Genomic DNA, 8,971 nt, shown 5'->3' with positions numbered 1-8,971 from the left:
ATCAAAACAGCTTAGTAGATTTAATTAAGTGTATTTTGAAGCTTTAAACGAATAATCTACGATGTCATCCGTTGAGAGAAGAACTTATGTTTTTAATAAGTTTTATAACACATTCTTGCATGCTGTAATGCCTTAGAGGACTATAAGTTGTAGGATATTCTAAGTCTTGTTAACCACTAGATTGATATGCAAGATAGATTGGCTAATTGTAAATAGTGGATGCCTTGTAATCTTGTATAAGTGAAATAGAGTTAACTGCTATGAAGATACTGTCAACGGATGTTCCACAAGGTTTCAACGGATGATCAACTAGATTTTTAATGGATGATCAATCAGACTCTCAATGGATGATTCAATAAAGTCTCAATGATCCAATAGAGTTCCAATGGATGATCTGATTCAAAAAGCAGTTGATTGTGACTTGACAGTCACATGGCTTGATCGTATACAAATGGAATGTGGCAGCCTATTTACATATTTTAGAGAACAAAGAAGTATTTCCATTTCCATGCTTGAAGAAAATCAAAGATACTTGATGGAGAAATGAAGAAGCATGTGATTAGACAAAAACATGTTTTATTTTTTTATGTTGTCTTATTCACTTGTAACTTGGTAATATATAAACCAAGAGTAGCTAGTAGTAAATTCATCAACAAACTAGAGAAATTAGAAAAGGCTATATCCATGAAGAATTTCTCTGTTCCTTGTGATTCTACTTGTAAGCAGCTATGTACAATCTTTGTATCACATACTTCTCGAAATATATATATCTCTGGTGGATAAGTTTAATCACAGTGTTCTCGAAATATATATATCTCTAATGGATAAGTTAAAATATTAATCTGGGTACTTTTTATCTCGACAGATATCTGTTTAATCTTCATCCGTCGAATTTCTGTAATCATAGCCGTTAATTCTATTTCTTATCCGTCGAATTTACTTACAGTCTCTACGTATATCTCGATGGATAACCTTTAGAATTTCTACAGTTTATTGTATTTTAAATGACTATTTTGGGCAAATTTCATTGGGTACTTTATTATACTTTTTAATTTTTATTTGTTTATTTATGAGAAAGTATATAAGCCCCATTTCATTTTCTATTCAATTATATCTTTCTCAAAGCAATTTCTACTAACTCTCTTCGTCTCCAAAGCAAAAACCCCCTTCTCTCTGCAACTACTTTTCATCACAGCAATGGCACCAGTAGTCAAAATCATGTCTCAAATTGGGTTTGTATAAGAAAAGAACAACTTTGTAGTATTGGTGAATAAGGAGATTGCTGCTTCTGAGGACTATCATAAATTAATGCACATAATTTGAGGCTGCCAACTGAGTTATGCTATTCTTCAATCTCCGGTCATCTATTGTTAAGTTGTTGAGGAGATTTGGACTACTACAGTGTCCAATTCAAAAGATAAAACCATTACCTTCTCTCTTAAAGGAAAGGAACACTACATTAACTGTGATACAATACAAGCATGCTTTAAACTGCCTGAAAATAACATTCTTGTTCCACATATAGACACAAAGGTGAGTAACATGCTTATTTCTATGGGTTATTTTCTTAATCCCACTAAATTAGGTGAGGTTAGGAGAATGGGCCTTAGGAATGAGTGGAGCTTTCTCTGTAATTCTTTTGTTAAGGCATTTTCTAGAAAAATTAGTAATTTTGATGTTGTTAGCTATTCTATTGTTAACATGCTTTACATGCTTCTGAGTGATAAGTACTTTAATTTCAGTAATTTTGTAATGTATGAATTAGGGTACAAACTAGGAGACATTAAGGAAAGGTCTAAGAACATTTATTATGCTAGATTCTTTATGTTGCTAGCTAACTTTGTTTTGAAGATCTAGTAATTTTGAACCCAACCAACAAGCTTTATTGTTGGGTTCAAGAGAGGAGAGTTATTTCTAACTTAAATAGGACAAATGAACACAATGAAGTTCCCCTCATCTATCTGGCAATCATGGAGGAACCTCAGGTAAGTGAGGTAAACATTTCTATCTCTACTACTTCTCAACCACAAATTTCTTTGCACAGAAGTGTGGCTATGGCATCTGTGAGTATGACCCAATAGATGCCTACCCAATCCACCAAATCAAAAGTTTCCAAATCCAAGTCTAAGAAACCCCACTCTAGTTCTTCTCAAAAGGGACTAGTTTCAAAATCTATTAAACACAAAGTGGGGAGTGTGAAGGTGAAGTAAGATTGGTGAGGGACAGGGTGAAAATCAAAGTAACGCTAAGGATAAGGAGAGTCAGGAAAGTGAACCCCAAACCAGCCACATTACAGTATCCTGACAAACTGTAATGCTTAATAAGGATTTAAGCGCATTGCTAGTTACATCCTCCCCAACGGATGTGACTATTGAAACAATCTCTCAACCAAGAGCACATGCCAAAAGGGTAAAAGACACAGACAAACCTCAAACTTACATTAGAAAGAAGAAATCTAGAACAATTGGGGATACACAGGGTGCACACACAGTGCCAACAGCAGTCAAAGATACAGTTAATGCACCTTCTCAAAGTCGGATTGATGTGGCTCTAATAAATATGGAATCACGGCCAAAATCTCTCTTAATTGAAACACGTCAAACACAAAATTCTCCCATAAACTCACTGGATGTGGACATGATAAACACATCAATTCCTGATTCTCCATCTTTGACTCTCATGGAGAAGCCAAAATCTTAAGCAAGTGAGCATCATCTTTTAAATGATTTGTTGGCTCACTTGCCATTTCTTTCTGAAAATTATGAGAAATCCGTGGATAATCTCAAATCAATCATCACAGATTCTATAGTAGTTTCTACTCCAAACTCTATCATTTCTTCTCACTCGACGGATATTTTTCATCCGTCGACTAGTGATTGTCTCTAGACTGATGTGCTTAACAACAATTATCGGTTGAATTTCTTAACTACTATTTCGACGGATATCACTCATCTGTTGAAAGTCTCTGTACCACTTGAAATTTCCACAAAGGTTACAAGTGTAGATGACTTAGTAGTAGTTCAATCACTACTAGGATTGAGGGAAGGGAGTGAACTGAGTGAGAGGCTGAGTTGCTCTCAGGCAAAAGGAGATAATGAGTGAAAAAGTGCATGCTATTTCTTCCAGCATGGCAAGAGTGGGTGAGAGGAGTCCTACTTTAGATGGTGAAGGTTAGGGTGTGAGGGTGGGAAGCCAAGGGGAGCCCTTGATGCAAGAAATGAGAGATCATGAGAGAAAAGCAGGTAGAAATGAAGAATGGGAAAAGCCCATTGTTAGTGACTTAAGGGATGCCAATGAGGGTAAAAAGAAGTAGCTATTTCAGCAAGAATATCAGGCTGTTTTAGACTCTGCTTCTTTTGAAGCTCAGGCATTTATTCATCCTGTTCCAGCTTATCAAATTTTAGCTGAACAGGGCAATGAGGCTGCTGAAAGAGCATTCAACTTGGTGCATACAACAGCTTTCATGCTAAGGGCCAAAGATGCAATCAACTCACTTCATTCCACAACTAGTGAGGATTTTGAGTATAACTCTACATCCTCTGATGATTCTTTTGGTGGTTACTTTCTTGAAGAGGATGATGAAGAAATAAGCATAAACATATGGGGATAGACTGAAACTCTAGATTGGATGTTCTCAAAAGTTTGCAATCTTCATCATTTCAAGTCAATCTTATTCAAACTAGTTCATGAAACTCAAGATGCTATTCAAGCCACCAACAATACTAGCACCAAGAAACTTCTGCAAACCCATCTGGAGTCTCTACAGTTACATAAAATTCAAGCTCTTCAACATCATCAAACTGTAGGTGTATTGAAACACGATTTGGCTCAAGTCAAGGATGATCTGTATAAGAAACTGGATGCTAAACTTCCTGATACAACAATGACCAGTTTCAATCAAAATCTTAGGAAATAGTATGACTTGAATAAAAAGGTTGAGAATCTTGGTTCAATACTGTCTAAAGTTGAAGACTCAGTTGCTCAAATCCTTCCCAACCAACAAACTCAAACTCAATTACTACAAAAAATTGGTGGTTGTTCAGACTTCCAACCCTGCACAACTTGATGATAACAAAAAGGGGGAGAAAGATGCAATTACTCAAGTTAGTGAGCGGGAGAAGGATATGCAAATTCAAGTCAGCAAAGTAATTGTTCCAGCCATTACTTTCTCAAAGCCACCAGTTCTGGATGGCATTGATTGATCAATATTGCAGCAGCTGAGCTCAGGCTGAATGAATAAATGAAGCAAATGGATGAGAAGATTGAAAAGGTTTTTAGTCCAGTTGCAAAGCAAGAAAAATCTGTGAAACACTTCACTCAACTAAGATAAATTCCTATTAGTGAAATGAGCTTGAGAAACATGAGAGAGGTCAAACCTCTGCTAGAAGACAATCAGAGGCCAATGTGATTTTGAAGCCCAAGAATCATTCATCAAAACATTCTACCAAGAATCCTTTGGATCTAGTCTATGCAGCTCCTCAGCTAGATGAAAAGAAATTGCTTGGTCATTCTATTCCTCACATCAAAGATCCAAGAGATTCAGTTTTAAAGAAAAGGATAGCAAAAGTCTACAGACATGGAAAAGAAATTTGTGTGATAGCTGGACATCCACAATTTGCAGAAGCCAAAATAAAAGAAAAGCCGAGACTTAAGAATCAGAAAAAGCAGGCTATCTTAGAAGCTAAGAAAAAGACTGAAAAGGTTGCTACCAAATTGGAAGCTGAGAAACCTGCCACTGTCACTAAAACTGAGAATCTGGAGGAACCAAAGCAGAAAATTGGAAAAAGGATGAGAAAGGAAACAACCAAAAGGAAGCTGGAATTTTGAGATGAAGAAGAGAAAGAAGATGAACCTGAGCCTACCCAGTCTACTACTTCAAATCAACCAACCTTGCCCATAATGGAGCAAGCTGAATTCAAGGTTTATTCTGATGTGAATTTCCATGGTGAACCAATAATTCCTAATGATGAACCAATAGACTGGAAATCCTACCAATTACTGATCTTAACCTCCCAATTCCATATACCACAGCCAAAAGAAGAAAGTCCAAACCAAGAAAGCCAATCAATCCAGTTCCATTGAAATCCAAAAATCTATCCAAATCAAACCTACTGTCAACAAAGGAGATCAACTATTTATCTGTGATATAAAGGAGTTTTCACACATCAATCTCTATCTGGATGAGCTAGATAAAGTGAGAGCAATTAATGCCCACAACATGTTCCCAAAAAGACGTGTGTTCAGATACAAGGGTGGAAATGAGTTTACTTTGTCTCTTAATAGGATTCTCAATCAAGGCTACTCTGTCTTAGTGAAGATATTCTCCTCATCAATAAAATCTTGGCTTTAACATTGTTGCCAAGAAGGAGATACTCAATCAGATTGAAAGAATAAGACAGAGCTGGAGAGAGCCAAATGCACTCCCAATAGTCTTGACCATTCCTTACAATTGGAATAGAGTGCATTTGAAGCCATAGTGGTTAATGGAGTTCAAGGATGAAAAGAACATAAGAAGATTCTTCAGATTAGATTATCAGCTAAAGATATCAAGCAATGAAACTCTCATGGAAATGCAGGAGATGCTGGATCAATCAAATGAAGATGAATCCGGGTTCTACAAACAACTTCAACACCAGATTGAAGAGAATAATAAAGAACTGGGAAAGATGACTAGACATTCAAGAATAAAATATTAACTTGCTCAGTTTAAAGGAGAACGTTGAAAATGGGCTTGTGAGATTTTCTATGAACCTTCTTTTGTACAATTTTTAATAAATTTGCAGCACTTGTAAGTTTTATCTACTCTTTAATAATCTCTATGTAAAGAGGAGTTTTGTTATCATCAAGTCCCTCTAAATTTATGCCTACAGTCCCAGTAGATATAAATTGGGGCACATTGTTAGGAATACGTTGTAGGCTTGATGATAAGCTAAGTAAAACACCTTAGTAGATTTAATTAAGTGTATTTTGTAGCTCTCAACGCATAATCTACTATGTCATCCATTGAGAGAGTACCTTATGTTTTTAATAAGTTTTGTAACACATTCATGCATACTGTAATGCCTTAATAAGTTGTAGGATATTGGGAAAAAATATCCTTAACTTAACTTTGTTAAACAACATCAATTCATCATAAACTGTAAACCTTATCCACTTTGTCCTCCACCAATTCATTTGATTAGTCCTCCACCAATTCATTTGAAGATGTGTTTAACCTTACAGCACCAAAACACTCTTTCATAAAAATACAAATAACTGGAAAACACTATTTCATGGCCTATTTCATGGCCATGTACAAATTTTTTTGTTTTAAGGGGGATTGTGCTTATATTAGGGTTTTAACTACATTTTTTGATATCCTCTATTTTGCAGGCCTAATTTTATATCATGGGTTTCAATGGGCCCAATTTAGTTTAAATCATTTTTTATCTTAGTATTAATTTTCTATTAAAAATTCAATTTTTTTTTTTTTATAAAAATATAATTTAAGAAAGTCTGCTCCATGTATACATTTACAAGCATAGGTAAACAAGCATTACTCTAATTTATTTTGCATTGTAATAAAATGAGATTTTATAAATTAAGTGGTAAGAATTGTATAAAAAACTTAACTTAAAAAGATATTTTCTCGAAAATTTTAATTTTTTTAGTGAAATTTTATATAAATTTCATACTGACCTCAACTAACAATAATATATGTAATACTACAACCCTAACTAACAGTACTACTATCATATATTCTAAGTCATGTTGACTACTAGATTGATATGCAAGATAGGTTGGCTAATTGATATTGGATGCCTTGTAATATTGTAAGTAAATAGAGCTAACTTCCATGAAGATACTCTCAACGGATGTTTCCCAGGTTTCACCGGATGATCAACTAGATTTTCAACGGATGATCAACCAGACTCTCAACGGATGATCAACAAAGTCTCAACGGATGATCCAAGAGAGTTCCAACGGATGATCAAATTCAAAAAGCAGTTGACAGTGACTTGGCAGTCATATGGGTTGATTGTATACAATGGAATGTCGTAGCCATATATAGTTTTAGAGAACAAAGAATCATTTCCATTTCCATCTTACTTGAAGAAAATCAAAGATACTGGATGGAGAAATGAAGAAGCATGTGATTAGACAAAGACACATTTCATTGTATTAGTTTGTCTGATTCACTTGTAACTTGGTAATATATTATAATAACCCCATTTTTTTTGGAAATTTTTGAAACATGGATGAATAGTAACTTTTGCTGATGATGCTGATTAAGGAAAATTATCATACCACACTATATAGGAGTATTGTTATGGAAATTCTAAGATCGTATTAGTACTCCATAAAGTAAATAAGTGTATGTAAAGATCGTCAGAATCCAAATTCGAACACTTTGATTTTTCCCGAAAATCCACCAGATACTGAAAGAATTGAGTATAAGGTAATGATTAAAATGATTTAAATTCAAGGATTATAAGAGAGGATCATAAAAGAAATACAAAATCTTGAGAAAGGTTTAGGGGAACCCAAGTAATAAGATCCCGGATATGATCCCTCAAACGCGAACGAGAACGAGTTAAGCGAACCGTAAAACAAATAAGCGACCAAGAGACAAGCTTGTACAAGAAGCCAAGGATTGTGACATCATCAAACCACAAGGAAGAGACATGTGGCAAATGGATGACATAGGCATGGTGACATAAGCATGACAAATGAAGGGATTGGCTGGTTGATTTTAAGCCATTCATTTTTTACCATGGTAAAAGGATAATTAACAAAACAAAACAAAGCAACCAAGCCAAAACAAATCAAAAACACAAAATACAAGTTGACTTTCATTTCCTTCAAAAAGCTCTCGGCCAAAACCAGAGCAGCAACTTCAAACTACCATATCTCCTTCAATACTTACTCAAATAGTATGTTCTATAGCTCTTTGGAAAGGTATTGAGATGGTCTACAACTCTTGTTGACAAGTCTCGTCCAAATAAGCATGGTAAGACCCTCTTTTGACAGTTCTTTCAATCTGACTTTTAGAAACTTTAAAACCTAACTTTATGTTCTTGATTTATTTGGAAAGATCAAGCTTGTAGGAGGCTCCCTAAGACTTCCTAGCTACTCTAATCACTCCAAGGAAGGTATAACACCTCCAAACCCTACCTTTACTTTGAGTATTACGATGGTTTTGATGGTTATAATAAATGAGAAGCATGATACTTGTGTGTTTAGAGTTTGGATTGGATTTGTAGTGATTTGGATGTTGAAATCTTGTTTATAGTTAATGAAACTTAAGTATAGCTAGTAGTTCATGTGTGGGGTTGTATAAATTGGAAAATCTTGAGATTTGGGGACTGATGTAGTAAGGTTTGGATGAGGGTTGGTTGTATTGTTGGTTGTGAGTTGAATGGTGGTTGTTTGGAGTGGTTCAAAACTTGTAATCGCGCATAGCCGTCGTAATGCCCAATTTCATACAACTGCTTGTTCTTAGTGTTCGGACAGAGAGCTAACTATTGAATCTGTTACTTTTCCATGTTTATCTAGATTATGTCGTAAGCTTCATTTTGATATGTGGTTCGCTTAAATCCGATGTACGGTTTAGGAGAAACGACCATTTTAAGTAACGGCGTTTCGCGAATGAACCATTACCCCTCGCCTTACTTTAAAACCTTGGTTAAGGCCCTTAAATGAATAATTGGATTATGAAACAATTATGTCAAGTGTATTAGGCAGTTGGTAGAGTACTCGCGAAAGAATCCCCTTAAAATTCTTAATGGTTAATTTATTAAAAATGATGGAACCAAGGGTACTAGAACGACTTATGTGATTCCTTAAGCGTAGAAGTGACCATAAGCAATCGTTAGGGTTCAATTGGTTAAAGTCTAGTTTCTTAAGTGACCATGGTTTAACTCCGACTTAGGTTGTTGTTCATAGGTTATCGGACCCACTCCAATCTTCAGTCTAACCGGGACACTCCGAC

The sequence above is a fragment of the Apium graveolens genome, unplaced genomic scaffold (genome assembly GCF_009905375.1).
Source record: "Apium graveolens cultivar Ventura unplaced genomic scaffold, ASM990537v1 ctg6102, whole genome shotgun sequence".
Lineage (NCBI taxonomy): Eukaryota > Viridiplantae > Streptophyta > Magnoliopsida > Apiales > Apiaceae > Apium > Apium graveolens.
The sequence above is the reverse complement of the archived record's forward strand: the minus strand, read 5'-3'. Positions refer to the sequence as shown.